The following is a 27,955-nucleotide window of genomic DNA, read 5'->3' as shown; positions in this document are numbered from 1 at the left end:
TGGTGGGAATGTAAAATGCTACAGCCACTCTGTTTAGGAAAACTGTTTGATGGTGTCTCCTAAAAATGCACACACACCTGCCCAGTGACCCAGCAGGGGCACTCCTGGGTATTTACCCAATAGAAATGTACACTGTGTTCACATACAAGAATGTTCATGGCAACTTTATCACCAGAACCAATCTGTAAACAACTCAAATATCCATCAACAGTAGAATAAATAAGCAAATTGTAACACAGTCTTACAATGGAATATTACACAACAAAGAAAAAGGACAGTAATAATACTTGTGATGATAAGGATGATTCCCACAGGTTCAGTGTTATGTCAAAGACACCAGGCAAAAGAGGCCGTGCAGTATGGTTACATTTATATGAAATTCAAGGACAGGCAAAACTCATCTATGATTACAAAGTCAGATTGGGGGATATGGACTTCAAGGATGGGCATGAGTGCAGAGGGATGGACATATTCTCTCTCGGTGTGGGTGGTGGAGACACAGGTATATGCACGCATAAAGCTCATTGAGCTGAAACTTAAGATCTGTGCCCTTCACCTTATCCAAGTAATACCTCAGTCAAAGGGGGGAAAAAAAGGAAACACAAATGAAAATGTCCCTAGAGCTGTGTATGGACCATAGGCTGTGTGAACCCTGATGTGTTCCTCCTCTGAGGCTTCACAATAGTACTACTTCCAGGGTGGACAAAAGTTGGAAAATTTAAACAGCTGCCCCAGATTCAGGATGGAAGTTCAAGGGTAGGAGTGCCCGTCCCTGTGTCTCTGGGGTGATGAGGTCTCCTAGCCTCCTCTGGCACTGGGGCGTGGGTGGTCCAGTCTGAAGGCAAGGGGATGCCCTTGAGGTCTCCTTCCTACCCCTTCATCCCCTCCAGCCCAAGCTGTGGGCCCAGCCACCTCCTGTACCAGAAACTGCTAGTGAGTCTGGTTGCTATGGCAACAGGGCTGCAAGGCCCCCGGGAACCCACGGCTCTGCCTCATTGCATGGGGAGCTTTTCCCCCCTTTAAAGTGAAATGGGAGTCGGGGGAGGGGAACCCCCTGCCTCTGATCTTGAAAGAGATGCTTGCCTCTACCAGCTTTGTCCCAAACCCCTGGTTTGGAGAGGAGGGTCTGGGTGGAACCCAGACAGTGGTTAAGGATGGAAAGGGGAGGGGTATCTGCTCCCTGGGTTATACCAGCCCTCCCAGTCCTTTAAAAGCCCAAGAAAACAGTCTTTCTCTAGCTTCTTTTCCTGTCTGCTCACTCATTTTTTCCCACAGGAAGTGTGAGGTGATGGGTAGAGGGAGCACTGCATTTGGAGTCAGAAGGCAGGTAGAGGGTCTGGCAGCCTTACTGTGTGGCCTTGACTCATTCCTTAACCTTTCTGGTTTCTCTTTTACAAAATCAAGACAATAATAGCTCCTGCTTGGGCACCTGGGTGGCTCAGTCGTTAAGTGTCTGCCTTCGGCTCAGGTCATGGTCCCAGGGTCCTGGGATCGAGCCCCACATCGGGCTCCCTGCTCCGCAGGAAGCCTGCTTCTCCCTCTCCCTCTCCCCCTGCTTGTGTTCCCTCTCTCGTTGTCTCGCTCTGTCAAATAAATAAATAAAATCTTAACAAAAAATAATAGGCCCTGTTTCATAGCTTATTGTCGAGACTCATGTGGACTCACATATGAAAAGCACTGAAAACAACTTCTGGGGTACGGTTGTTCCTCAATACATCTGTGGCTGTGTTTATGTGCCAGGTCCCATGTCAGTCACTTTCATGTGTAATAATGTATGTAACCCTCACAAGCAGCTTTGTGGGATGGCCATTATCATACCCATTTCATAGATTAGGTAACTGAGGCTAGAGTACTCTTATAAAGAGGGCGTTCTCCAGGTTCCCAGAAATCCTGGACCCTTGAGCCACTCCAAGCTCTCGGCTCAGCTGTAAAATGGGCTGGTGGTTCCCTGCTGAGGGTGCAAAGAGGGTGTCCTCCACCTCCTATCTTCCGGCTCCCTGTGCGTGTTAAGAGAGTCATAGCTGCTTCAGGGCTGGTGTTCTGGTCAGCAGTAAGTTGTGAGTGCTTCCTGATCCCGCCCCTCCGTCTGTTACGTTCCACATTGGGGTGCAGGAAATCCCTCCTTGGGGAAAAAAAGGCAGGTATTACAGATGAACCCTCCTGTCCCCCATCCCCCGTTCCCTCATTAGAGGACCCACTGTTGTCTGTTTGGGGTATATCCTTATAGATCTTTATCTGAACATTTACAACACTTATACTATACCCACCTATATAAATGCAGTCTTTGTGCGATGTCTTAATCTGAGTACCCTCAAAGACAGACAACTCTGAGACAAGCAAAGATTCGGGGGCAGGTTGTTCGTCCGGGAGGTGATCCCAGGAAACAGCTGTAGGGGATTGGGGAAGTCAAAAAGGAAAGGCAGGTTGTGATTTCCAAAGATGGCCACCTCTCATATTTATCACCTTGTACAGGCTCTTTCTACAATATTCTGAGGCTCCTCCACAAGAGGCGGGGTCTGTGCGCCTCCCCTTGGATCTGGGTGGGGTTTGTGACTGCTCCGACCAATGGAGTATAAAGGAAGTGATTCTGACAGGCTTCAGAGGCTGGGCACAGAAAAGTAAGACGCCTTTCACTTCCGTCCTCTTGCTTTGCTTTTCTCTCCTCCCCATCCTCCTCCTCCTCCCCTCCTCCTCCTCCCCATCCCTCCCTCCTCCACCATCTCCCTCCTCCTCCCCCATCCTCCTCCTCTCTCCTCCTCCTCCCCATCCTCCTCCCTCCCCCCATCCTCCTCCTCCTCCTCCCCCATCCTCCTCCCTCCCCATCCTCCTCCCTCCCCATCCTCCTCCTCCCCATCCCTCCTCCTCCCCATCCTCCTCCCTCCCCTTCCTCCTCCTCCCCCCTCCTCCTCCTCCCCATCCTCCTCCTCCCCCATCCTCCTCCCCCATCCTCCTCCTCCCCTCCCCTCCTCCTCCCCCCATCCTCCCTCCTCCCCATCCTCCTCCCCCATCCTCCTCCTCCCCCATCCTCCTCCTCCTCCCCCTCCTCCTCTTCCCCCTTCCCTCCTCCCTCCCCCATTCCTCCTCCTTCCCCATCCTCCTCCTCCTCCCCATCCTCCTCCCCTCCCATCCTCCTCCCTCCCTCCCCATCCTCCTCCCCATCCTCCCTCCTCCCCATCCTCCTCCTCCTCCCCCTTCCTCCCTCCTCATCCTCCTCCTCCTCCCCCATCCCTCCTCCTCCCCATCCTCCTCCCTCCCCATCCTCCTCCTCCCCATCCCTCCTCCTCCTCCCCATCCTCCTCCTCCTCCCCATCCTCCTCCTCCCCATCCCCATCCTCTCCTCCTCCCCCATCCTCCTCCTCCCCATCCTCCTCCTCCCCCATCCTCCTCCTCCTCCCATCCTCCTCCTCCTCCCCATCCTCCTCCTCCCCATCCTCCTCCTCCTCCCTCCTCCTCCTCCCCCATCCTCCTCCTCCCCATCCTCCTCCTCCCCATCCTCCTCCTCCCCATCCTCCTCCCCATCCTCCTCCTCCCCATCCTCCTCCTCCTCCCCCATCCTCCTCCTCATCTCCTCCTCCTCCCCCATCCTCCTCCTCCCCATCCTCCTCCTCCCCATCCTCTTCCTCCTCCCCATCCTCCTCCTCCCCATCCTCCTCCTCCTCCCCATCCTCCTCCTCCCCATCCTCCTCCTCCTCCCCATCCTCCTCCTCCCCATCCTCCTCCTCCTCCCCATCCTCCTCCTCCTCCCCATCCTCCTCCTCCCCCATCCTCCCCCTCCTTGCCCCCTCCTCCTCCTCCTTCCCCTGTCTTCCTTCCCCCATCCTCCTCCTCCCCTCCCCACCCTTTCTCTCGATGCTTGCCCTTGGAACCCAGCCATGTTGTAAGGAAGCCCAGATCACACGAGGGGCCACATGTGGGTGTTAACAAACAACAGCCCCAGTTAGGTCCTCCGGCCACAGCCCACATCAGCCACCAGTCATGCAAGGAGTGATACCCTTCAGATGACTCCAGCCCCAGTCTTTGAGGCTTGCAGCTGAGGTCTCAGACATTGAGGAGCAGAGACATGCTGTTCCCCTTGTGTCCTGTCAGAATTCCTGATTCGCAGACACAGGAGAGATAATAAATGATCATCCTCTTAAGCCACTGAATTTGGGTAATTTGTTAAGCAGGATTAGATAATTAATACAACAGGGAAAGTAGGAAACCAAGAGGGTGGGGCATTAGTGAGCAGGTGACCCCTGTGGGCACCTGGGGCTCATTCCTACTGGGAACCTCTGGGTGTCGGTTGTACATCTGAGTTGCCCCCCCTCCCTGGTTGAGGGAGTTGGGGCCTATCCACCAGCTCCCATCCCTCTCTGATTGAGGGCCACTCCTGAGGCCAGTAACAGCCTTGCCCACCCCTAAGAGAAGCACCCCAGGTGGGAATGTGGCTGCTTGGGGTGGCATGCTGTAAGCCTGTATGGAAACTGTCCACTAAAGCTTCAGGTGACCCCAGGTGGCCCCAGGGCAGTCGGCAGGGCATTGCCCACAATGCTATGGGCGCTTTCTAACAGTTTTAACATAGACTGTATCACACTGCCCACATTGTTCTGAAACTTGCTTGTATCACGGTAGTTGGTTCTTGTGGCGGCCGCCACAAACTGGGGGGCTTAAAACAATAGGAATGTGTCCTCTCCCAGTTCTGGAGACCAGAAGTCTGAAATCAAGGTGTCAGTAGGGCCACACTCCCTGGGAAGCCTCTAGGGGAGTATCCTTCCTGGCCTTTTCTAGCTTCTGGGGGTTCCTGGTGTTCCTTGACCTTCTCCCCTGTGTCTCTCCAACCCCCTTTCCTTTCTCATGTAAGGACCCCAGTCCCTGATTTTGGGGCCCACTCTAAAATCCAGAATGATCTCATCTTGAGATCCTTACCTCATTGCACGTGCAAAGACTCTATTTCCAAAAAAGGCCCCATTCACATGTACTGGGGGTTAGGACTTGGGCATGCTTTTTTGGGGAAAGGGCACAATTCAATGCACTCCCATCACAATAGATTTGGGTGCTTTTTTTTTGCACCACCTTTTTTTTTTTTTGGTCTCATTTCCCATAGTAGGGGCCATAATTCACTTAATAATTCATCATTCCCCATGGCTATTATCTAAGATTGTTACCAGCTTTTTGTTCTTGTCAAAGTCCTTGTCTGTACCATCTTGTGCAGGAGAATAAATATTTCTCCAAAAGGTGTTTTCACCAGTGGAAGAGCAGGCTGGTTCTGAATTCTAAGTTAAGGAGGGTAGGATAAGATAGTTCCCATGTGGCCTTCAAGATTGATGCTTCAGGACACCTGGGTGGCTCAGTTCGTTAAGCATCTGCCTTCGGCTCAGGTCATGATCCCGGGGTCCCAGGATCGAGCCCCGCATCAGGCTCCCTGCTCAGTGGGGAGCCTGCTTCTCCCTCTCCCTCTTCCTGCCGCTCCCCCTGCTTGTGCTCTCTCTCTCTCTCAAATAAATAAATAAGATCTTTAAAAAAAAAATTGACGCTTCATTGGCGTGTCTGGGTGGCTCAGTCAGTTAAATGTCCGACTCTTGATTTTGGCTTAGGTCATGATCTCGGGGTTGTGGGATTGACCCCCATGTTGGGCTCCACCCACAGTGTGGAGGTTCTCTTTCTCTCCCTTTGCCTCTCCCCCCTCAAAAGATTGACGTTTTACTGTCCTCCACCCTGCTTGGGGTGCTGGGGCGGACGGGGCTCCCTGGTCCTCTGGCTTCCTCAGCTTTAGCCAACAGGAAGCTCTGGTAGAAGATGGAGGGCAGGAGGGACGTGGGGGCGGCTCTGAGCCTGTCCTGCAGGGTGGTCACTCACGTGAGCAGGACCACAGCTCCTAGGGGTGGTAATAGCTCCCCAGCCTCACAGGGCCTCAGGGTCTCCTCTGCTATAGCTTCTCTCATTCCCAGACCTCAAGTCACCTACTTAACAGAGTGCTTCCTGTGGGGACCCTAACCACAAAGGGTTTTCCCCTTTGAGCTTTTCGTCTTACCTAAAGGGTCATATTTAGAAAGAATTTAAAAATATTTAGCTTTATTATTATTGTTACTAGCACAGGCAGGAAACACACAGAGTATACCAAAAGACAATAGTGTTCTCCCACATTTCCAGCCTTGAGGATATCACTGCTGATCTTTAGGTGTTTATTCTTCTAGTCTTTCTTGGGGCAGGACTTTGCCGTCACACAGAGCCAGGCCTGAGTCCCAGCCTGACCGCTACATGCTATGTGATCTTGGTCAAGTTTCTTAACCTCACTGAGCTTCTGTTTCCCCATCGACAAATGCAATAATCATAGTCCCCACTTCATCAGCTTGCTGGGAGGCGCAAATGCCCAGGATTGATAAATATCAGCTCTTATTACATACATCAGTGTTACAGGTAGTTCTTCAAACCTCCATTCAGGCTTTCTATAGATGACAGGATCTCAGCCCTCCTTTTTGTGGCCAAAACAAGTTCTGCTCTCATTTCAACAGTCCCAAGGCAAGGTTGCTCCTAGGCTGCCATGCCTTTTTTTTTTTTTTTTGAGGTCTTATGTCTGTTTTTATAGTTTTTCTGTTAGCCCCCTAAAAAATTCAAGTTAATGTTTATCTGTACTTGCTAGGTACCAGGCACCATGTTAGAAACTTGACAATAATTTTCCCTAATGCTCACAATAACCCATTTTACAGAAGGAAGAATGAAGGCATGGCTAGTAAGTGGTGTAGGCAAGATTTCTTCCCATTCCTTGTCTTCAGCACTGTAGCTTTGTCCACCCTGAGTAGCTCCCTGCGCCCGTTTAACCTGGCCAATGTTGTTACTGTGTCTAACCTAGGAGTGAAGGGGCTGTAAGTAAAGGTCATGACCATTAGTCCAATTCAATTCCACAAAAATATATTGACCACCCACCTCATGCCAGATGTTAGGCTTCTCGAGACAAGATTAATGGGATCCCCCCTCTTTCTGGAGCGTATACACCTTCTGGGTCACATGCTTTCACTGATGCATGGACTTTGTGTCATGTACTTAGGTTCATAGAGTTTTCCCTCACATCTGGTTGCTCCGTTGACTTCCAGGTGGTTAAATGTGTTGGAAAAACGACTAGGGGTATTGGTCTTGCCCTTTCTAAGAGTTAAAGCCAGTTTGTGGCGGGGGGGGGGGGGAGTCAGGGGGAAGGCATAGGACTGTAGTCCAGAAGGTTAGGGGCCCAAGCTCTGAACCCCAAATGCCTGGGTTTGAATCCCAGATTTATGGTTACTTGTGGTGTGACCTTAGACAAGCCCCCTCATCTCCCTCTGCCTCCATTTCTCCATCTGTAGAGGAGAGCTCTTGTTAGCAACCTGCCTTCTAGAATTGTGGTGAAAAATCAGGGAGCTCTATAAAGCTTTAGACAGCTTCCGGCATATAGCAAGCACTCCAAGAGTGGCAGAGACTATGACAATGATCCCTCCAGGCTCCCCAGGGAGGTAGCTGGAGGAGGACCCTGGTTCTGAACGGGCAGGGCTGGTGTGGAGGAGTAAGAGGGAGCCAGGACCCCAGCCCCGGGCTTTGTAGGGGCTGCCAAATAGGGTGGAGGTGGAGGTGAGGGGTCTGGCCAACCCCAGCAAGCCTGTTAATTACCTCTCAGGGTCACGGGTCTTAAGGAGCCCCTCAGCGGGATCTCACCCGGCCCTCTGTATATTGATCTCATCTAATCTCTCCGCAGGCGGGCCGGTCTCTAAATCCTCCTTAACTCCCCTTTCCTGCCCTCGCTGGGAAGGGAGGCCCCAGGCAGGGCTTAGCTCGCCGGGAATGAGGGCTGGGAAGCTGGAGCGCTTTGGGGGACATCCCTGCCTATCATCGCGGAGGATGGACAGCGCGATGTGCACGCGGGGGACCTCCGGGGGGGGGGGATGGATGGCACTTCTACCCCTCTGCCCGCCAGTACTCCAGGACCCCGCCCACTGCTCCCCCCAGTCTGGGAATCCGCCGCTGTGGCTGCGGAACCCGGGAAAGGGCCGCTCCTGGGCAGCCGTGGCCCCCCACCTTCCCAAGGCGGGGGGCTGGAGGATGTTTGGGGAGCTGGCGAAGGGCGCTGTTTTGCTGCTCCCCTCTCCTTGCTGAAGCCAAAGGTGCCGGAAGAGGTCGCCTGGCGCAGGCCTGGCTGGGCTCTGCTGGGGGGATTCGGGTCTGCGGAGCGCTCCCGGCTTTACCTAGAGTTGCCAGCCCTTTTCCCGCCCTTGCGCGATGTCCATTGTTCTGGGGGTCCCTGGGTGTCTGGGAGGCCCCGGTTCCCACCTTGAAGTTAGCTGTGGTTGGATGGTGGGGAAACCAGGGGTTCTGCAGAGCTGCCTGGCTCTTAGGGGCGGGGTTCAGGAGGGAAGGTTGAGGGAGGCTGGTGGGACTTGTGGGGAGCTAGTGAAGGAAAGGGGTGCAGACCCAGGCTCCGAGAGGAAGCGTGGTGGCGTATTTTAAAGCTCTGAAGACAGAGCAGCCTGGGTTTGAATCCTGCCTCCACCACTTTTTGCTGGGAGACCCCGAGCAAGGGACTTTGCCTCTGGGGGTCTGTTTGCTCACCGGTGTTACTTGTCACCTCCTCTGTCAAGAACTCCTCTGAGAGAGTGCTCCTTCCGGCCAAGAGGAAAGGTTATCAACCAGCAAATAGGTGAAGAACGGTAAGGGGTGGTGGCAGGCGGTAGGACCTCCTACCTTCTGGAGGTCCGGGCTGCATGCTGAAGCTGACATGAGCACTCGCCCACACTCGGGGTGGCATGCATGGCACGGGCATAAGGTAGGTTTCTGTGGGGGTGGGGGGTGCCCTTTGGAGGGTCTGGGCAGGCTCCAGCTTGCATCTCCCTCCCTGGAATGCATGATGGAGCTCTGTGTCTTGTCTGAGTTCAGGGTCAGGCACGGGTGTGCCCTGACCTGTGCCTCAGTGGTTGGATGTCCCTGGCACACTCCTGAAGCACATCTTCCAGGCTTCCAGCCACTGGTCCATCTCGGTCCTGTTCAATCAGCATCAGAGACCTGGGTGAGGTCACTTTTCCTGGTAAAACACAAAATCAGGAACATGGAAAGAGTGCTCACTGTATGCCAGGCACTGTCCTAAGCATTTCACATTACCCTACTTAATTTTTACGACAGCCTGTAAGTTGGAAGCCCGTCAGTGCTGCTGGCCAAGAATTGTGCTTCCTGCCCACCTTGTGGAGGAGGTCACATGACTGGTTCTAACCCATGAGTTGTGAGTGGAACTGACGCATGTCATTCCCACCCAGAGCATTTAATTGCCTGTGCACGAGCTTCCAAAGCTCTTATTTCCTTCTGGCATGACCGCAAGCAATGTTCTAGAATGTTCCAGAGTGTGACTGCTCCACCAGTGACCATGATAAGCAGAGCCTCCCCACAATGACCCAAAACAAACATGAAGCATGAGTGAGAAATAAACCTTGTGATTTTCATTCACTGAGATGCTGGGTTTCTTTAGTTTCTGCAGCCTCGCTTAGCCTAACCATTACAAATTACACCCTATTTTACAGATGAGAAAACTGAGACATGGACAGGTTAAGTCGCTTGCCCTCAGTCACCCAGCTAGTAGGTGACAGAGTCAGAATCTGGGCAGTCTGACTCCAGAGTCTATGCTTTTATATTTAAAACTGTCTCTCTGGACAGGACACAGTCATCCTGGGGGGCCTGGAATGTATGGAAAATTGTAGTGACAACTGTGATGGATTCTGGGTGAGCTTGGCTTCTGCTAGCCCATTGCCTCCTATCGTTTGGGGCTTTTTGTTTTTTTTTCTCTCTTGAGCAGTCTCTCCAAAAACGTTCCCTCCATTAGCTCCCCTGCAGCAAAACTGGGAGGCAGGGTGGGAGATGCGGGGCCCTTTCTCCTCTCCCTGCCTCACTTAGAAAGTTTAACTCTGGGGTGCGGGTGCGTGGGTAGCTCAGTCGGTTAAGCGTCTGCCTTCAGCTCAGGTCATGATCCCCGCGTCGGGCTTCTTGCTAAGCAGGAACCTGCTTCCCCTTCTGCCTCTTGCCCTGCTTGTGCTCTCTCTCTCTGTCAAATAAATAAATAAAATCTTAAAAAATAAAAGAAAAAGAAAGTTTAGCCCTGCAGCTCTGCCCTGTCCCCCCCCCTGCCCCCAACCCTAGGGACCAATTCCGCTCCACCCCATTCCCCAGCTCCTCCTACACCCTGTCCACAGGAGCCCCAGCCTTCCCTCCAAGGCTGCCCGGAGGAAAGGGAGGTCACAGATTGCAAAGGAGAAAAGCCCTGAGGCCAGAGAGCGGAGCCCTGAGCTGAGCTTTCAGAAATGTCTTCTTACCCCCTCACCTCAGGCTGCTTCCTTTTCTCTCCCGGGATCCCTGAGGTCCCGCTGCAGCCTCCGGAGAGCCAACACTACAGCAGCCCCTGCCCTTGGAGGCTCTCAGGGAAAACCAGCCAGGCAGGGCTCAGGACACCTCCGTGCAAACCTCAGCTCCTCCTGCCCTGATCGGTTAACTCGATACTTACTCTACATTAAATACCAATTGGGCCAATTTTCTACTGTAATTAAAACCTCTGCAGATGTGTTCCCTGCTCATCAGTGATGAGTTTATTAACCTCGAGCTCCAAAGGAATGTGGGGCAGGGAGGAGAGAAGGACAGAAAAGTGTTTGGCTCCGGGCAGGCAGCCGGCAGCCGTGTTTGCAAAAATGTCAGCATTTGTGTGTTGGCTGCTTCTGTGGCCGACACTCAGAAATAACTGTCCCTGCCATGCTGACCTGCTGCAAACCTGGGCCATGCCGTATCATAACTGCATGTCTTTCAGGAGCCCCATTTCCCAGACTGCACGTCTGGAACCCGGAAACACGGCCTCTTCTAGCTCAGCAATCTGGGCTTGTTTGTTACATAGCATAACCGAGACTGTTGTAACTATTACATATTATAGCCCCACTTATGGATGGTGAAACTGAGGCCCGATTGGCTTACTAATCCAGGAGAGACCAAGATGGTTCTTGGTGAGAGAGTCCCAGATCCTGGAAATAGACTCTCAAGGTTGACAGAGGAACAGACCAGTGCCAGGCTAGTTCCCTGGTCTGCCAGAAGTGTGAGGTTCACGGCTGCCAGCCATCCCTATGGATGCTCATCCCTGGAAGCTCAATGCCTAGTGCACTCACGGCATCTCCAGCAATCAATTGTCTCTGTCCGTCAGAGACTACCCACAGACTGGAGCATGATCCAGCCCCAAGAAGCCACTGTTTTGGTTTTTTTATTTTTTATTTATTTTTTTTAAAGATTTTATTTATTTGACAGAGAGCAAGAGAGCACAAGCAGGGGGAGCAGTAGAAGGAGAGGGAGAAGCAGGCTCCCCACTGAGCAGGGAGCCCGATACAGGGCTCGATCCCAGGACCCTGGGATCATGACCTGAGCTGAAGGCAGACACTTAACGACTGAGCCACCCAGGCACTCCTGTTTTGGTTTTTTTAATCAATAGAATATATATACATATATATATGTTTTTTGAGAGGGGGCAGAGGGGACGAGGGAGAAGGAGAGAGAGAGAATGTGCAGAGCCCAACGAGGGGCTCAGTCTCATGACCCTGAGATCATGGCCTGAGCCAAAATCAAGAGTTGGATGCTTAACCTACTGAGCCACCCTGGCGCCCCTAGATTATATATTTTAAAGCAGTTTTAGGTTTATAGGAAAATTGTACAGTCAGTGCAGACAGTTTCCATATACCTATCCAATTTCTCCTGTCATTAATGTCTTACATTAGTGTGGCAAATTTGTTACAGTTGGATGAACCAATATCAATTCAGTCCACCGTCTACCTTAGGGTTCACTTAGTGTTGCATGTTCTATGGGTTTTGACAACTGCAAGATTTCATGGATCCACCATTTCAGTATCATACAGAATAGTTTCGCCACCCTAAAAATCCCCTGTGGTCCACCTCGTCCTCCCACTGCCCTCGCCCACGCCCAACCCGCAACAGTGGTTCTTTTGACTGTCTCTATAGTTTTGCTTTTTCCATAATGTCATATAGTTGGAATCATACAGTGTGTAACTTTTTCAGATTGGCTTCTTTCACTCAGCAATATGCATTTAAGCTTCCTTCATGTCTTCTTGTAGCTTGATAGCTCATTTCTTTTGCTCACTGAATACTACTCCATTTTTTACTTTTTTTTTAAGATTTTATTTTTAAGTAATTTCAACACCCAACACGGGGCTCAAACTCACAGCCCTGAGATCAAGAGTCTCATGCTCCATGGACTGAGCCAGCCAGGCGCCCCTTCAGTCTTTACTTTTAAGTACCCCCTTTATCACCCAGGCTCCACATTGTCATCTAATTTTTGTTGCTTTATAGGGAGGAACGCAATCCAAAGATTCTGGGAAGGAATAGCCTCATGGAACAAGGGGGCTGTCTTGCCCGTGTGGAGGGGGGGCCCACGCCATGGCCCATGATCACTCCAACTCCTCCTCGCCAGCGCATCACCAGGTCCCAAACCCTTCAGGGCACCGTCTCCATGGTCCACCTTTTTGGGTGTACTCAATTGCCTGCTAGCAACTCTGCACATCCTTTGATTCTCTACCTCAGGGGTTAGAAGTCTGAGAACTACATGCCTAAGACTCCCTTGTCAATGGAGCTATTGGGTGGAGTCTAATACTGAGAGGCATTCATGCAGGATTTGTCAGGTGGAAGAAAATAGGGCCATCATTTGTCCTGTCAATGGCAGGTAAATTGCAGCTGTGAGACTTGCTGGGCACCTTCTGGGCATCGTCCTACAAAGAGTCTATTTCGATGTTGAGAGTAGACCCTTGAGGTCACCAAGCATCAGCAGTGATTCCCTACGGTTCCTGTATATGTTGCCTTCCTGGATGTTGGCATGACTCCCCCAGTCCTCTCAGTGGGTTTGCTGGCTCTGATTCCCTGCGTTAAATCTGTCCCTATTGAAATATCTAGACTGACTTCTGTCTTCCTAGCCTGAGCCTAACCGATGCAATGGGATTTTGGGAGAATATCAGACTACTGGAGGAAAGATCTCCAGTCTGGCCCTGCTCTCATCTCTCTGTTCCTGGCCTGTGTCTGGGATTGCTTGTCCTCTGCCTGTAGTGGCCACCAGACTAATGCACAGAAAAATCTTAGTGTTCCCCCAGGCCTACTTTTATAGGGTCATTAAATGTTGGGTTTGGGGGGCTCTCCATCTCTCTCCAGACCACCTTTTCGTGCTCATGTGGTTAAGTCATGATCCTGCTCTCCAAATTTTTCTAGTTCTCCCCCATCCGGGGAATTACATTTCCTAGCATCCTTGTGGTTAAATGGGGCACATGATGAGTTCTGGCCAGTGAATTTTGAGCGAACTTAAAACATGCCACTTCTGGGCTGGATCACGTCATTGCCAACAGAGGTCCCTCCAGAGTAATCTTTCCCTCTGGCATGGCAATTGGCAACATTCAAGATGGTGGCCGCTTCATCAGCCTGGATCCTGGAGTGCAGATGGAGTAAGTCATACCCGCCCTACCACTTCTATTTTTTTTTTTTTTGTGATTGCATTTTATTTTCATTCATTCATTTTAATAAGCCTAGTAAGCTCCAAGCTCAATGTGGGCTCGAACTCATGACCCCAAGATCAAGAGTCACATCCTCCATTGACTGAGCCAGCCAGGCACCCCATCCCGCATCCCCCACCCCCTTCTGACCCATTATGGCCATGTAGTATGAGCAAGAAATGAAACTTTGGTGTTTGAAGCCCCAGAAATGTTGGTCTTATTTGTTACTGCAGCATAACCCAGCCTGTCTTGACAAATACACCACAAATGATGACTGTCATATTTATATTCCTGAAGAGCAGAGCCTCATCCAACTGCCTTGTCGACATTTCATTTCAATGTCTCAAAGGCATCTCAGACCTGCCATGCTCAAGTCTAGATGAATTCTCTTCTTCCACACCTTCACATCCAATCCACCACCAAGTCTCATGAACTCTACTTCCCCAAATGGGTCCTGTAGAATCTACCTTCACAGCCATCCCTTGAATCTGCCTACATCTCTCCATCTCCATCAACCCTCCTAGTCCAAAACATCATCAACTCCACTTGGATGACTACAATAGTTCTATTGCTCTTAAAATGAAGACCAAAAATTGTAACATGTCCCACAAGATTTTGAGTGATTTGACCCCTGCCCATTGCATCAACTTCCTACTGCTCTCCTTTACCCCTCCCTGTCCTCTCTTCCAACCACCCTGGTCTTCCCACTGTTTCGTACATGCTCCAAACCCTCTTCCTGCCTCAGGTCCCTTGCACATGCTGTTCTCATCATCTGCAAAATTTCTCCCTCTCCTCCAAATTCCTCTTGTTAACACCTACTCATCCTTTGGATTTCAGCATGTCCCTCTAGGACACCTCCCCCCGGGTGCCACTCATGTCAAGTTTCGGCTGGTTTAGGCTCTTTAAGAATTGGTTCTTTTCTCTGGAGCCCATATCTCAGTATGTAATTGCACTTCATTAGAGTGCTGATTTGATCCACATCTGTCCCCTAACTAGGTTTTATTTGTCAGGAGCCCAAAGACCAGGTTGGGCTTTGCTGACCATTTCATCCCCAGTATCTAGCAACACCTGGCACATGATAGGTGCTCACTGAAGATTTCCTCATCCATTCAACAAATCAGCAGTGTCTCCCCACTCTATGCCAAGCACTTTCCTAAGCCCTTGGTGCATATTCAGTCGTCCATTCCTTCCAATTGCCCAGTGTTGTAGGTACGGATGTATGTCCTAGGGCTACTATAACAGACCCATTACCACAAATCGAGTGGCTTAAAACAATATCAATGTTCTTTCACAGTTCTGGAGGCAAGAAGTCTAAAGTCACTATCGCTGGGCCAAAAACAAGGTGTCCCTCCAAAGCCACCTTCCTTTGCCTCCTCCAGCTTCTGGGGGCTCCAGGCATTCCTTGGCTTTTGGCCATATCACTCCAGTGTCTGCCTGCATCTGGATGTGGATTTATCTCTGAGTCTATCTCCCTTTCTCCTCCTTATAAGGACACTCATCCTTGCTGGGCAATTAAAATCAGACTCTGTGGGTGGGTGAAGGGGCTCCAAAGAGGTACAGCCCCTGCAGGAGCCCCTGGCTGGGGTCTGGCATCCAAACCCCTGGGGACCCCCAGCCTTTCTCAGGGCTGCCCTTAATTTCTCACACTCATCCTTTCCTCCTGTTCACCCCCCCTTCCCACTCCCTCCCTCTTCAGCCCCTGTCCTTCCTTCTGTTCTCCCTCCCAGGCTCCTCTCGCCCTGCTCCTCCCTGCTCTCTGCCACTTGCTTGCCCCAGACATAGGGATGTGAGAAAGTTCCGGCAGAAATTGCAATCTCCTCTCCTCTCATGTGGCTCCTAGATAAGACAGTAAAAATCCGATTTTCAGCAATTTGCTTCATTTGTGAGCTCTCCCTTGTCTCCCTTTCTCCCCCTGACACCAGCTTAGCAAAATTGCCTGGGCGGAGTGGATATTTTTAACCACTTAGTAGTCAGAGGAGGATCATAAAAAGTTTTGCAAGAAACCGGTCCTGGCCCCTTGCAGCCGGCTGGTGGTGGTGTGCTTTGGGGGTTAGGGGAGGAGCATTTCAGGAAGCAAGATGGGCAGGTTGAAGGGAACTAACTAGGCAGGAAGGGGCGTGGGGAGGGAACAGAGTTACCAGAAGCAGATGGGGAGCAAGCTGTGGGAGAGGGTCTGCCAGACAGGAGCTGTGGTTGCAGAGGAAACCAGTCTGGGGTCTAGGTTCTTGCCTGACAACAAAAGACATAGCAAAGGAGCTTCCCCAGCAGTCTGGGAAGGGGTATCTCCTTCCCCAAACCCCAAGTGGCGGTGGTGGGGAAACAGCAAACATTTATTGAGCCGCTTCTATGTGCCCGGCACATGCTCATGGCTTTATGTGGATTCCCTTACTGAATCCCCATAGCGGTTGATGAAGGAAGCATTTTTCCTTTGTGGGTATTAGTTAAGGCAAATAAATGTTAGGCTGCTGTAGTGACAAGGTCCCCAAATACAGGTCCCCCTCACTGTCCAAATGTTCACTATGCAGTCTCCCCCACTATCTGAGTTTGACATCCAGACTCTTGCCATCTGAACTCGGGAACTGAAAGGATGCTGATAGGAGGGAAGTATTATGGCTTAAAGGACACAGGTCATTTCTGACTCACATGGCAGCTGTAGCTGCAAGGCTTGTGTTCTGTAATAGACCCAGTCTATTGTATCTGTTGTAACAGCCCAGATGGACTAAGCCACCTAGAGCTATAGGCTGTCTTCATGAATCTCACAGGTGCCAGGTGGCTTAGTCCATTTGGGCTGTTATAACAGATTACAATAGACTGGGTCGCTTATAAACAAAAGATATCTATTTCTTGGTTCTGGAATCTGGAAGTCCAAGATCAAGGAGCTGGCAGATTTGGTTCTTGGTGAGGACCGGCTTCCTGGTTCATGGTCGGCTGTCTTCTAAATGTGTTCTCACATGGTGGAAGGGGCAAGCGAGCTTTCTGGGGGTCTCTCTTATAAGAGCAGTGATCCCATTTGTGAAGACTCCATCCTCATGATTTCATCACCCCCAGAGGCCCCACCTCCATTAACCATCCTGTTGGGGATTCAGTTTCACCATCTGAATTTGGAGGAAGACCCACATTTGGTCTATAGCAGAGGGCTACCTAACTGTTTTGTCCCGGCATGACAAGGGCCACCAGCTTCCCAGCCTCTCATGTGTGAATTCTCACCAGCTGCCCACCCACTAAAATAATGCCAGGTATTTTAAATTCTATTATCAAATTGATAGTTACAGTATCATTTTGGCCACTGGAACAGAAATCCAACATTACAGTGCCTCAAAGAAGAGATACATTTTTTAAGGTTATTGACTTATTTAAGTCATCTCTACACCCAACGTGGGGCTCGAACTCATGACCCCGAGATCAAGAGTTGCATGCTTTTCAGACTGAGCCAGCCAGGTGCCCCAAGGGATAACTTTATTTAGTACTTACTTAATAGTCTGAGTGTAAATGGTCCAAGACTGGGGTGGTTGGCTATATTGTGGTGAGGATGTAGGCTTTTTCTGTCTCTGTTCTGCCACCTCCAGGGTGGACCAAGATGCCTCCCCAGCATGGCCACTTTCCAGCCGGTGGGAGGAGAAAGGTCAGGGGTGGCTCCACTCCTCCCCTTCAAGGGCATTGCCCAGAAGGAGCACAGGTCACTGCTGTTCACCTATCATTGGCCAAAACAAAGTCACATGGCATAGCTTCAAGGAAGGCTAGGAAATGAAGTCTTTTTCCTGGGTGGCCATGTGCCCAGCTTAAAAATGGAGGTGCTTTATCAATACAAAAGATAAGGAAAATTGAGGGGAGAACAGGGAGTGACCAGCTAATGGTCATAGGATTTCCATTGAGAGTGATGGAAAAGTTCTGGAACTAGAGAGTGGTGGATGGTTGCACAACATTGTGAATATACTTAATGCCACCGAGTTGTGTACTTTGAAATGGTTATAACGGTAAACTTTAGGGTGTGTGTACTTTATCACAATAAAAAATAATTTATTTACAAAAAAAAAGATAAGAAAAGGGATATTGGGAGACAGTCTATACCCCAAGCAGAAACCTGAGTGAAGAGAGAGAGCAAGCCATGCAAATGTCAGAGGGCAGATTTTTCTTGGAGGGAGGAAAGGCATGTGCAAAGGCCCTGTGGCTAGAACTTGCTTGGTGTGTCTGAGAAACATTGAGGAGGCTGGAGTGAGGTGAGAGAGGGTGACAGTGGTAAGAGATGAGGGCAGGGAGGTGACAGTGGCTTATAGGCTGCGGGGAGGAGCACAGATTTTTTTTTTCTGAGAAGCCAGTGGAGGGTTCTGACCGTGAAAGTGACCAGGTCCAATTTAGGTTTTAAAGCAGTCACTCAAGCTGCTAAACCTTAGGGCGCTCTCAGCACCCTAATTCACCCTAATTTCAGCACCCTAAGGGGGCTGAAATTCAGGTATCCCCCAAGCCCAGGCTTCCTGGGGATAGCCCAGGCCTCCCATGGCTGCCACCTGCCCTTCCTTATCCAATCTCCCTTCCCCTTTGCAGGCTTTTCCCTCCTCTGTTGGCTGTAAGGAGCAGTGGCGAAGAGCTTGGGTTGTGGATTCAGGGTTGGAATCTCAGCTCCAGCACCGAATAGCTCTGTGATCCTATGGACTGAATGTATCCTCCCAACATTCATATTTTGAAGCCACAACTCCCGATGTGACTGGATTTGGAGATTGGGCCTTTATGGAGATATTTATGGTTAAATGAAGTCATAAGGGAGGGACCTCGATCCAACAGGATTAGTGTCCTTTAAAGCAGAGACGGGAGCGTGTGTGCGTGTGTGCGTGCTCACCCGCACTCTCTCTCCACCATGAGAGGTCCAGGGAGAAAACAGCCATCTTCAAACCAGAAAGATCATTCTCACCAGAACCCAAAACAGCTGGCAACTTGATCTTGGACTTCCAGTCTCCAGAAACCGCAAGAAATTATTTTCTGTTGTTTAAGCCACCCCGTCTCTGGCACTTTATTACAGCAGTCCAAGCAGCCCAATGTCCCTTGTTTGAGTGACTTAACCTCTCCACGTCTCAGTTTCCTTACCAGAAAAATGGACACTCATTAATACACCATAGCATATCTTGAGGCTCCTTAAACAAATAAAGAGCTTGAACAGTGCCTAGCTCTGAGCAAATGTCAGAGTATCGGTCAGGACAGGCTCGATGAAGCAAACATGGTGGGTGCCCTGCACATGTCCCCACGACATTTACCGTGACAGTACCATGGCACCTGCATCTCTCTGCTTGAGGGTTTTTTCTCAGGAGAAAGCACCTGGAAGTTAATGCCCCCCTGAGCAGCTTTGGCAAATGGAAGATAAGAGTTGAAGGATAAACACCCCAGATCCCTCATGCCTTGGGTGGAACAACTCTGAGGTGTGTTCTTGCAGGGTGTAAAAGTCCCAAGACCACCCTCACTTCTACTTCCAACAGCAAGTTTGGGGTTCCCAAGACACCTCAGTTTCAACAATTCCCTAGGACTCACTGATAGCTCTCATACTCCACGTTATGGTTTATTACAGGGAAAGGATACAGATTAAAATCAACCAAGGGAAGAGGTGCAGGGGTCAGGATCCAGGAGACAACAGGCATGAGCTTCCAGGTGTCCCCTCCCAGTGGAGTTGTGTGAACAGCACTCACTAACTTCTTCCAGTAACAATGCATGACAACACTCATGGTGTACTGCCAAACTGGGATGCTCACCCCAGCCTTGGTGTCCAGAGTTTTTATTGGGTCTATGTCATATAGACATGGTTGACCATCCGTATAGCTGACCTCAGTCTCCAGCCCATCCAGAGGTTGAGCTGACAGTGGGTGGCCCGAGGCCCCCACCATAAATCACACTGTTAGACTGTTTGGCCCAAGGTCCCAGGTAAACAAAGATACTCTTACCAAGCAAGACATTCCAGGGTTTAGAGGTCACCTCCAGGAGCAAAGGGCAAAAACCAGACCTCTCTTTGGGTGAGGTTAGTCATTTATTGCACACCTCTACAATGTCCCCCAGAATTCTCCTGTGGGTTAGAGCCCCAGTTGCCCACAGCACTAATCTCAACAATGTGCCCGTTCTTTTCTTCCTCATTTCCTCACTCTCCTTCCTGGGATTACTTCCCAAATAAATGATTTGCCTTTGAATCCTTGCTTCTAGGTGAACCCACTGTTGCAGGCTGAATAATGGCCCCCCCAAAGATACTAGTTCCTGAGCTCTGGAACCTGTGAATGTGACTTTCTATGGCAAAAGAGATTTTGTGAAAGGGATTAGGTTAAGGCTCTTGAAATGGGAGATTATCCTGGATTATCTGGGAGGGCTCTGAATGCAATCATAAGTGTCCTTGAAAGGGGGAAGCAGAGGGAGGTTAGAAGACGCTACACTCCTGGCTTTGAAGACGGAGGAAGGGGCCACGAGCTAAGGAACACAGCACTGCAGCTCTAGCATCTGGAAAAGTAAAATGACTCTCCCCTAAAGCCTCCCAAAGGAGCAGGGTCCTGCTGACACCCTAGTTTCAGTCTAGTGAAACTGATTTCAGACTTCTGACCTCCAGAACTGTAAGGAAATAAATGTTGTGTTCAGCCATCAGATTTGCGGTAATTTGTTACAGCCGCCATAGAATACTATTACACCAGCTGAGACTCTGGCTTATGCTGTAGTAGCCCCAACAGCTCAGTGACTTAAAAGTTTATTTCTTGCTCATGCTACATGACCATTTGGGACCACATGAGGCCTCTGTTTGGGTCATTGTCATGGCAGGATATAGGTTGATGAGGCGGCAGCTCTCTGGAATGTTCTTAGCCACTGCAGCAGAGAGCAGAGGGTCCTGCATCAGCAATTAAATGCTCCACCTTGGCAGTGATGTCATCACTTCTGCTTGCAGGTGACTGGCCAGAACTCACCACATGGCTCCAGCCAACCACAGGGGAACCAGGAAGTGCCACCCATCATGTGCCTGGAAGGTGGAGAGCTGGGAATAGTCAGGGAGCAACATCAGTGGACCCCAGAATTGGATATTACTGGAGTAACAGGATGCTAAGATGGACATTTTCATTCAGGCCCAAAATAAGCAGACACGATGACCAGCGAGAGGCATCAGACCACAGCAAAGATTTCTGAAGTTGATGGCTCACAATGGGTTTCATGACTCTCACCTTGACCAGGGTCTAAAGGGCTTGGGGAAGGCAGGTTTGGAGAGGATTTTATGAGGAAGATTTCTTTGGAGGAGGCTGTGCTGTGAACTTCATGCTCTCCCCATCAAGAGAAAAGGGACAGAGCAGAGTGCCCTCCTCACCTCAAGCCCAGGAAAGAAAAAACATCAGCAGGATGTCCTGGAAAATCTGTGAGTCCCTTGGACTTTGGGGACCTCATGGCCTCTGGAGGGCAGAAGAAAGGGGCTGGTGACTACTCTGTGATCAAACACAGGGTACATCCAGGAGGGCTTCCTGGAGGAGGTGCTGGGACTCCAACTGCAAGCATATGACTGGTTTCAATGGGGGAGAGAGTCAGGCTGAGCAGGGAGCAGGTCCTAAGGGAGAGGCAGGGGTGGGTAAGAGGTTTCCTTAAAAGCATTTACAAAAGGAAAGCGGGGCCCTAAACACCTGCTAGGCCCAGGAAAGGCAGACCCCCCCCTCCGCTCCGCCAACCCCCCCCCAGCCAGTTCCACCAGGACCAACTGCCCACTGGTGTCCTGGGGCTGCCACAACAAAGGACCACAAACTTGAAGGAACACAGTAGGAATTTATTCTCCCTCAGTGCTGGGGGCCAGAATGTGAAATGCAGGTGTGGGCCAGGCCAGGACCCTAAGAGTTCTAGGGCAGAACCTTCCCTGGCTTCCTCCTGTTCCAGTGGCCCCAGGTGCGCCCTGGCTTGTGGCTGCACTGCTGTAATTTCTGTGTTTGCCCCTTTCTTCCCCAGGGCTGTCTCTCCCTTATAGAGACACTCATCACTGGATTTAGACTCCCCCACCTGATCGAGGATGATCTCATCCCAGGATTCTTAACTTAATCCCATCTGCAAGGACATTTTTTCCAAATAGAAGTTCCAGGGGTGAGGACGTGGGACCTATCCTTTTGGGGACCACCACTTGACCCCCCCCACACACCCCCTTCCCTCCCTGAGCTCAGATCCTGAGCATTGACTGGTCCTCAACCTTGGGCTTCTCTGTGTCCTTCCTTATAGAATCCAGTTTTAGCAAGAATCCTGCTAAGTCAGTGAAGCTAGAACCTTCCCTTCCTCCTGATGTTTGCTCCTAGTAATTTTCCATCCACTGCCCCTGACCCTGCTCCTTGGCTGTAAATCAGAACTGAGCCCGGTTCTACACTGACCTCTCTTTTCCCCTACTGCAATAGTTTTTAAAAAACAAAATTTATCTTCATCGCTTTAACATTTGTCCAGCTCTGGTTTTCTTTAACTGTGACAAGAAAGGTGAGCAAGGAGGGAGGGAAGGATGGGCCCCTGCACCACTCCAGGCCCCCAGAACCAGGCACTGGGGAAGGGGGAGAATATTTAAGTCTAAACCACAATCCAAGCTCAGATCTGGACATTCTTGTCTTGAATCTTGCCTAAGCTGCCTTGTGACTTAAGGCAACCACACGAGCATCTGTGATCTGAGATGCGTGGAACAGTCAGGAAGCTAAGAGTTTATCCAGTTAACACCCCTGCCACCACCTCCCCCCCGCCCCCCCCGCCCCGTGAAAGCACGTTAGGGAGCAGCAGGAAGCCAAACTAGAACTGCATTTGATCCCACCCCATGAGTAAGACGGGCTCCCTGCTGGTTCATTTTCCTCAGTGTCCTCTTGACTCCAGGATTCTTCTAGGTCTTTCGCTCTCCCCCCTCACACTGACCTCTCTCCTGCCTTCCCTTGGGCCCTGGGTCCTCCTTCGCACTGGGGCCCTGCCTGCCCTCCATTCCATTCCACAAACATTTATCGAGCAACTGCTGGGTGCCAGGGGCAGGGGTTGGGGAGGTGCCGTGGAGTCAGGAGAGAACAGCAGAGACAAGGGACCTCCCTGGTGGAGCTGACATTTGGGTGGGAGAGTCAGACAAGAGATAAGATAAGCAAGTGAATATCTTTGGTATATCCCAGAGCAGTGAGTGCAATGGGGAAAAAGAATGGGGTAATGGTGGTTTGTGGTGGTTGTAAATGGGGGAGAGGGAGGGTGTCAGAGAAGGGCTTCCTGGGGAAGAGACACGGGAAGGGAGACTTGGAGGAGGTGAGGGAGGAGGCTTGCAGATATCTGGGAGGAGATAATCCAGGCCCAGGAAATAGCCTGTGCAAAGGCCCTGAGGCAAGAATGTGCCTAGTGAGGAGGCCCATGTGGCAGGAGGGAAGGAGGGGAAGAAAGTGGGGAGACAAGGGCAGGGAGGTGATGGAGGACTTGGGGTTTTGCTCTGAGTGAGGAGGTTGGTATACAGAATGACCCCCCAAAGATGTCTACATCCTAAACCCCAGAACTCATGAATATGTTCCCTCACATGGCAAAAGGGACTTTGCAGATGTAATTAGGTTGTAAGGATCTTCAGACAGGGAGATTATCCTGATTATGGGGTGGGCCCCATCTAATAACACAAATCCTTAAATGCAGGAGAGGGAGGCAGAAAGGGGGTCAGAGAGATGCCATGTGAGGAGGACAATCCCCGCCGGCTTTGAAGGTGTGCACAATGAGTGCAGGCCACCGTTTCAGCTGACATCCAGCAAGAAAATGGGCTACATTTTCTTGGGCTACAACCCCAAGGAGCTAAATTCTGCCAGCACCTGAATGAGGTGAGGGCTCCTTCCCTAGAGCCTGGCGGTCAGCTGACATCTTAGCCCAGGGAGACCTAAAGCAGACTCTGGTCTCCAGAACCTGAGATGATACACGTGTGCTGTGGGAATTCGTGAGGGCAGCAACAAGAAACCGGTCCAAGGTGGGAAGCCGGCTGAGTTCTGAGCAGAGGAGGGGCAACGCGGCTCCGCTGTTCACTAGCGCCCCCTGGGGGCCGAGGGGGAATAGACCTCCAGGCGAGGCCGGGCTGCCCCGAGGCCAGGGTGGAGGCGGCTGCAGGTGCAGGTCCAGGTGGGGCGATGCTGGGCTGCACCAGGCGGGGCCGTGGAGGTGGGAGAAGTGAAGTCCAAGGTTTGGATGTGAGTGGAGAGAGAGAGAATGGTATCAAGTCAAGGATGACACGAGGCTTCGGACCTGGACCTAGCTCCCCCAGTCCTCTCCGGCCCCCTGCTCCACCAGCACCCCTGGCTCCCTCCCCTCCCCCCCCAAACACACACTTCAGGGGTTGGCCACATGCTGCCCTCTCCTCTGAGGCCTGGGCTGTGCCCTGTGGCCTCTCGCTCCTGGCATTCAGCCTCTCCATTCTCAAGACAGGAAGTCAGCTGAGCCTGGGGAGGGGCTGAGGCTGCCAGCGCCCTGAACCCCCGCGCCCAAAACAGGCCTGGGAAGCTGCCTCCTCCCTCCCATCCGAGCCCAGCCAGACTAGCTCCCATTTCTCCCCTGGTCTGTGCATCTCTCTCTCTCTCTCTCTCTCTCTCTCTCTCTCTCTCTCTCCCCCCTCTCTCTGGAATTTTCGTTGTCCTTATGGTAACTGAATTATCCCATCTCTGCCTCTTGCCGGGGGGCCACCCGCAGCGGTGTGGGTGAGGAGGGCCGGGTCCCAGCTCGAGCTATTAAGCCATCAGTCACCCGTCACTGCCAACTCCCCCGCACCTGGGACCCTCTGCCGGCTGGGCTGCTGGGCCTCCAGACCCTGCAGGGTGGGGCCTCGGAAGAAACTCACAGGCTCTGCTCACCTGGATCCACGGAAAGCCGTCCTGGGTTCTCTTGCCAACCTGGGCAAACCACTTCATCGCTCTGTGCCTCAGTTTCCCCACTTGGAAAATAGAGACAATAACCTTTTTAAAAAAGATTTTTTAAAAAACTAATCTCTACATCCAGCCTGGGACTGGAACTTACAACCCTGAGATCAGGAGTCCCACGCTTTACCAACTGACCCAGCCAGGCGCGAGAGGTAATAACATTTTTGTTGTCATTTTGGTTTACTGTGAGGATTACATGAGTGAATATGATGGTAGTACCTGGCACATAAGAAGTCCTTTCTAGGATTTGTTGCTATGATTGCTGTCCCGCTCCTAGCATTCACTGGGGATCATCTACCGCTGATAGAAATCCAAGACTTGGGCGGCCTGAGTGGCTTAGTGGGTTAAATGCCTCCGTTTGACTCATGTCGCGATCCCAGGGTCCCGGGTTCAGGTCCCGAATCGAGCTCCTTGCTCTCCCTGCTTGTGCGCTCTCAGAGCTGACAAGTAAATAAATAAATAAATAAATTGTTTTTAAGATTTTATTTATTTATTTAGAGAGAAAGATTTTATTTATTTATTTATTTAGAGAGAAAGAATGAGACAGAGAGAGAGCATGAGACGGGGAGGGTCAGAGGGAGAAGCAGACTCCCTGCTGAGCAGGAAGCCTGATGTGGGACTTGATCCCGGGACTCCAGGATCATGACCTGAGCTGAAGGCAGTCACTTAACCAACTGAGCCACCCAGGCGCCCAATAAATAAAATCTTAAAAAAACAAAAAAAGAAATCCAAGACTTTTGGCTGCGGGTTGGGGGTGGGTGTGTTTATGGGGAGCGTGGCTGTACCATCTTCCAGCCTGTACCTCATCCAAGTCAGAACTGGAAATTTTTTTAAAAAGCCTCCAGCAGAACCTTAACTACTGCTGAGCACCCCACATTTAGTGGTACTCATTTCAGATAACAAGGCTCAACGCTTTGCACCGGCTGTTCCCTCTGCCTGGAATGCTCTTCAGGGCCATGTGCCACATGCCTGCTCTTTGCCTGTTTCAGAGCTTGGTTCCTCAGCGAGGTCACCCAGTTAAACTTGCATGCGGCGCCCCGGTCGGCCCCAGGTGTCCGGTATTACTGCTTCCACAGCGCGCATGCGCGGCCACCTAATGCACTGTTCGCCATGTTTGCTGGGTCTGTCTGTCCATCCCACTGGAGCATCAGCCCCAGGGCAGGGGTGTATTCCTTCACCATGCCACACAGTAGCTGGCATGAAGTAAATGCTCAGTAAATACTTATTGAGTGAATGAATGCATTCCAAAGCTGCTCTGCTCTGGGCCTGTCAGCAATCCTGGGCTTTTGGGGGGTATGGGGGTGTGATCAGTCCTGTGCAGGGACCCAGCTGGTCTTCCATCATCTTTATGTGGATCTATTTTCCTTCCTCCCTCCCTTCTTTCCTTCCTTCCTTCCTTTTTTGAGGTGAAATTCACCTAACATAAAATCAACCGTGTTAAAGTATACACTTCAATGACATTTAGTACCTTCACAATGTTGTGCGGCCATCACCTCTATCTGATTCCAGAACATTCCCATCACCCCAAAAGGAAACCTGTACCCATTAAGTCACTCTGCAATTTTCCCTGTCCCCCTGGCCTCTGGCGACCACCAATCTGTTTTCTGTCTCTATAAATTTACTTATTCTGGACATTTCACATAAAAGGCATCATGGTGATCTTTTGTGTCTGGCTTCTTTGAGCATAGTGTTTTCAAGTTTCAGGCACATTGTAGCGTATGTCAGTATCAGTAGTACTCCTTTTTAGGGCCAAATAATATTCCAATGTACGGATGGAGCACATTTGCTCATCCATTCATCTGTTGATGGACATTTGGGTTGTTTCCACCTTTTTTGTGGATCCTTAAAAGACACCCTTTCCTCTGGGCCAATGAAGGGTGTGGTGAGGGGAACAGAGGACATCAACCCTTGCTCTGGCTTCTGTCTGGCACTCTTGTGCAATGAGCAACCGGCACAGCTCTTCATGGCAGCTCTGATGGTACCATGAGCATCCCCACCAGCTCAAAGATCAAGTAGCCAGGAGCTGTGCCTCCTCACCTAGGCTTTCAGACTGCCAATCCCTGACCTCTATGGCCTGCTTACCCCTGCGGAAGATCTGCCAGGGAATTGGGCCACTCTGGGTGGTGCTCCAAGCCCCCTCCTTCCTGTTGCCCCTGGCTGGGCCTTCCTGGCCTTCCTTGCCTCTCTAGACTCTGGGGACCCTCGTGCCCCACAGCCCCTCCCCCATCCCTCCTCTGCAGGGTCTCCACTCAGCCTGGAGTCCCACACCCGCTGACTTCTCCCAACCCTCTCTCTGTGTCTCCAGCACAGTGGCTATTTTTATTTTCCCTTCTTATTAAATTTCCAACTTCTGCAAACACCATGGCCCCTGCCTGGCCGCCCCCCCACCCTTTCCCTTGGAGCGGATTTGATTCACTTGCGTTTTATTAACAGATTAAAAAAAAAAAGCACGCAGCTGCCACCACACTGTGCCTTCTCTGCTTTCTTGGAGGTTTAGAAAGCCAGAGGGAGGAAAAGCAGGCTGCAGGGTCCCTCTGGGGGTTTAAGTCCACCCTCCTCCCTGTATCCCAGCACATGTAGACCTTTCCATCACAACCTGAAGGCTGAGGGGGAGGGGCTGGGCAGTGAGACTGGGCTCTTTCCTGAGTTGGAGGGATAATTTGAGGGGTATCAGGCCCGTGTGATCCCCCAGCCAGCACCTGGTCCCAAGGTGGAATTGGAAATTAAAAAAAAAAAAAATCAATCCATATGGAGGCCCCGCCCCCACAGACACTGGGTGGGGAGCTCCCCAGGTAGGCCTTGGAAGTGGGGGCTTAGACTTGGAAGCCTCCACACCAGAGCTGGGGTTGCCTCCACCCATTCTCCCTTCCGGTAGCTGGTGGGGAGCGGGGGGCGGCGGGGGGGCGACACAGAAGGTTCCAGGCTCCCTGACACCACCTACCCTGGCAGAGCTCTCTCAGCTTTTTCTCCCCAGGAGATTCTAATCCCAGTCTCCTCCCCCCACCCCCTGCCTCCGAGAGCTGAGAGCCCAAATTGCTTCTTCATGCCCCCAGGGTGTTTCCCCCCCCCAAATTCTTTGTGGCAGTCACTATGGCAACCCAGAACCCAGCTGCACTTTATTTCCTCAGGATATAGGATGGGGGGTAGGGAAGTAGATGGGTGGGTGCAATTGGGACTTTCATACCCTCTTTCCACTTCTGATTCTCCTCCTCCACAGGGCCTGGTCCCGCCTCGGTCCACAAGATATTAGGCTGCTGGTCTGGGTGTCCATCCTGGCTTCCTGGGCTGCAGCTCCCCACAGGGTCCCTGATCCATTTGAGAAAGGTTCTTCATCTGGCCAGAGTGCTAAGGTTAAATGATGCCCTGGATCCCAGTGGAATTCCTTTCCCCTTCTTTTTTCTTCTCTCTTCTTCTCCAGTCCCGTAATCAGGGTAGGCTGGGATGGTTGGGCATGTTGGACACTGCACAATGGGACACAGAGTGAGCTCAAGCCATGCTGTGAGTGCCCCTTTCTCCTTTGCTCAGGGGCACCTTATAGACTAACCTCTGCCCTGCTGTAGCTGACACTGACTCTCAGTTCACTAT

General features: G+C 51.3%; 1 long non-coding RNA gene across 5 annotated transcripts; it reads right to left on the bottom strand.

Moving 5' to 3' along the window:
- Positions 1–137: 137 nt before the first annotated feature.
- Positions 138–27,955, bottom strand: LOC148165180 (uncharacterized). Of its 5 annotated transcripts, none has more exons than XR_015766453.1 (5): positions 27,555–27,955; positions 24,305–24,384; positions 8,551–9,019; positions 2,268–2,387; positions 138–2,122 (listed from the first exon to the last, which is right to left on the bottom strand). It is a non-coding gene; the product is annotated as an uncharacterized LOC148165180 (long non-coding RNA). The 5 variants fall into 5 exon arrangements; XR_015766455.1 differs by having other exon boundaries at positions 8,683–9,019; XR_015766454.1 differs by lacking the exon at positions 2,268–2,387.

This window comes from Eumetopias jubatus, unplaced genomic scaffold (assembly GCF_037043125.1).
Source record: "Eumetopias jubatus isolate StellerSeaLion01/CBP00866 unplaced genomic scaffold, mEumJub1_p1.0 scaffold_1, whole genome shotgun sequence".
NCBI lineage: Eukaryota > Metazoa > Chordata > Mammalia > Carnivora > Otariidae > Eumetopias > Eumetopias jubatus.
The sequence above is the reverse complement of the archived record's forward strand: the minus strand, read 5'-3'. Positions and strand labels throughout refer to the sequence as shown.